We start from the raw sequence: 3,033 nt of genomic DNA, 5'->3' as shown, positions 1-3,033 counted from the left end.
TGCTCGGCTTTGCTAATTTCTATTGTTGATTCATATCTGGGTTCTCGCAAATTGTTCATCCAATCACTTCTTTTCTGAGGAAGAACAAGAAATTTCATTAGTCCACAGAAGCTGAAGAAGCCTTTCAGAAGCTGAAAGTAGCATTTACCACAGCAACAGTTCTTCGACACCCTCGCCCAGACCTACCATACGTGGTGGAAACAGACGCCTCAAACATAGCCATGGGAGCCGTGTTATCCCAAAGGGACACGGAAACAGGACAGTTACATCCCATCGCATTCTGGTCCCGTAAATTCTCTACTCCCGAATTGAACTACGCAATCATGGATAAAGAACTACTGGCAATCAAGGCAGCATTCAAGGCATGGAGACATCTTCTTGGGGCACGACACACAGTCACCGTCATCACAGATCACCATATTTTACAGTAATTGAAGACCGCCAAAGTGCAATCCTCGCGCTAACTTCCTTGGGCGCCCTTTTTTAGCAGAGTATGACTTTATTATTACCTATAGACCTGGGGTACGGAATCTATCACTATCACGTATGAGTGAAGAAAAAGAGGCCTTTACAACATCCGATCCCGTGGACATTATTCCCGAAGAAGGAATCCAAACCACGATCGCTGCTACCACGTATATAGATGACTTAAAAACCAGTTCGCAGTCCCAGATGAATCGGGCAACACAACAGGAATGGTTCTTAAAGGGAGACCGGTACACCATCGAAAACAATCTACCATATTTCCAAGGATGGTTATATATCCAGGACAAGAAACTGCAAACTCAAACCATCACAAACTATCATGATTCATTAGTAGAAGGGCATCCTGGAATAGCCAAGACACAGGCTAAGGTAAAACAAAACTACTGGTGGCCCACTTGGAGAAAAGACATTGCCCAATTTGTTGTAACCTGTGGTGTCTGTGCACAGCACAAATCTCAGAAGCAAAACCCTGGTGGGTTACTACATCCTTTAAAGATTCCGCCAGCACCTTGGCATACACTATCGATGGACTTTGTCACGGATTTTCCTCCCTAATGGTTACAACACCATCTTAGTCATTGTGGGTTTATTCTCCAAAATGGCCCATTTCATTCCTCTGAAAGGACTTCCAACTGCATCAACTCTCGCCACTGTGTTCTTGGAACAAATGGTCCGGTTACATGGATTTCCATCAATATTGATATCGGATCGTGGATCTCAAATTGTTTCCGCCTTTTGGAGAAGGTGTTGTGCAATTGCCAAAATTGACCTCCGGTTGTCCACTAGCCATCACCCTCATACCGATGGGAAAACCGAACGAACCAATCAGACGTTAGAACAATATTTAAGGTGTAGGCTACAGCACTCCGAAGACTCCTGGAAAGACATACTTTGGGTAGCTGAGTATGCATACAACAATTCAGTTCATACGAGCAGTGGACAAACTCCATTCTATACTCTACACGGAAGACACCCACTGAAATCAGTGTTTGATCCACCCGATACTTTGGAAATACCAACAATAAAAACCTTGCATAAATCCATCACTCAAGTTCTTGAGGAAGCAGCAGAACACTTTAACAAGGCCAAAGAAAGACAAAAACTCTTTGCTGACCGGCACCGAAAAGAAGCTTCTGATTACCAGATTGGGGATAAAGTCTGGTTAGCATCTAGGCACATACCCTTGAAAGGACCACGGGCCTTCCGCCCCAGATATCCGGGCCCCTATACTATCAAGCCAATAATCAACCCTGCCGCCATGAAGTTGGAGTTACCATCTCACATTAAAATTCACCCAGTATTTCATGTCTCTCTCTTTAAGCCCATGAAACCAAATACACAGATTGATTCTCTACCAGAGTCCGAATTACTAGATGGGTAACCAGAGTATGAAGTTAAATCTATCTTGGATTCCAAGGTGGTTTGGTCCAAATTGTACTACCTAATAGACTGGAAAGCATACGGACCTCAAGACCGAACATGGGAACCAAGCGACCATGTCCATGCTCCACGTTTAGTCAGGCAATTCCATCACAACAACCCCACCAAACCAGGACCAGGAGGAAGACGACCCTTGAGATGGGCCTTTAACAGGAGTGCTGTCATGGTCATCGGGCCAGGGGCACTGACCTTACAAGGTCTCACACACACAGGGGGCCCGGGTGGACACAGTACTGGCGCCTTTGGCGCAAGGCTCATAAAGAACAATAAATAAGACAATCCATTTGGATCAAAAACATCTTTATTATGGACACAGCACCTCATTTCTGGTGCATCGTGTGTAACAAGTGCAACTTTCATCTTTTCAGCAGCCCCACGTGCACTCTTGGGTGGGACTGCTGCTATTGGGTTGCCTGGCACGTGCTGACTCACTAGGAGTGGCAGGGTGTAGCAGGCAAGCCAAGCCTGGTGGGTGTGCCCACAATCCCAGCTATATAAACTGCTCCAATCCCTGAGGCAGATGCTTCGCGTTATTCTGCACTTCCATGCAGTGTAACGCTCACCGTCTCCTGAGATTCACCTTACCTGGGGAAATCCTGTCATCTACATACATACTTACCATCTGGAGGATCCTGCTCTCATCTGTATGCTTCTTCCTGGCACTGCGGCTCACCTGCAAACATCTTGGAGCGCAGACATCTTCATCCTGGCACCGCGGCTCACCTGCAAAACATCTCGGAGTGCAGACAGCATCATCTGGGCATCGCGGCACGACACACTCCATCCGCAATCGCAGCACCTGCAAAAGAAAGGCAAAAGACAAGGTTAGACACTTCACAGACATTAAGTTAAGTTTGCGCTGCCATTAAACCTCGCTCCTTCCCTAAAAACATCACTCACCTGCTGACAGACATTGCGGTTGCATCCATCTTACGCTTAGCCACGTTCCACGCCTCCACAGCCGTTGTTTGGCAATTCCATCTATTTGGGAGAAAACAGGAACGTTATTCAGAGAAAAACAACAACATTGAGAGCAATAACATCGAGACAGAAACTAGAAAAGGGGAAAAGACAAGAGACATTGAGAGAAAGCACAAAGAGGGGAAA

The sequence above is a fragment of the Ambystoma mexicanum genome, chromosome 3q (genome assembly GCF_040938575.1).
Source record: "Ambystoma mexicanum isolate Mex_15411 chromosome 3q, UKY_AmexF1_1, whole genome shotgun sequence".
Lineage (NCBI taxonomy): Eukaryota > Metazoa > Chordata > Amphibia > Caudata > Ambystomatidae > Ambystoma > Ambystoma mexicanum.
The sequence above is the reverse complement of the archived record's forward strand: the minus strand, read 5'-3'. Positions refer to the sequence as shown.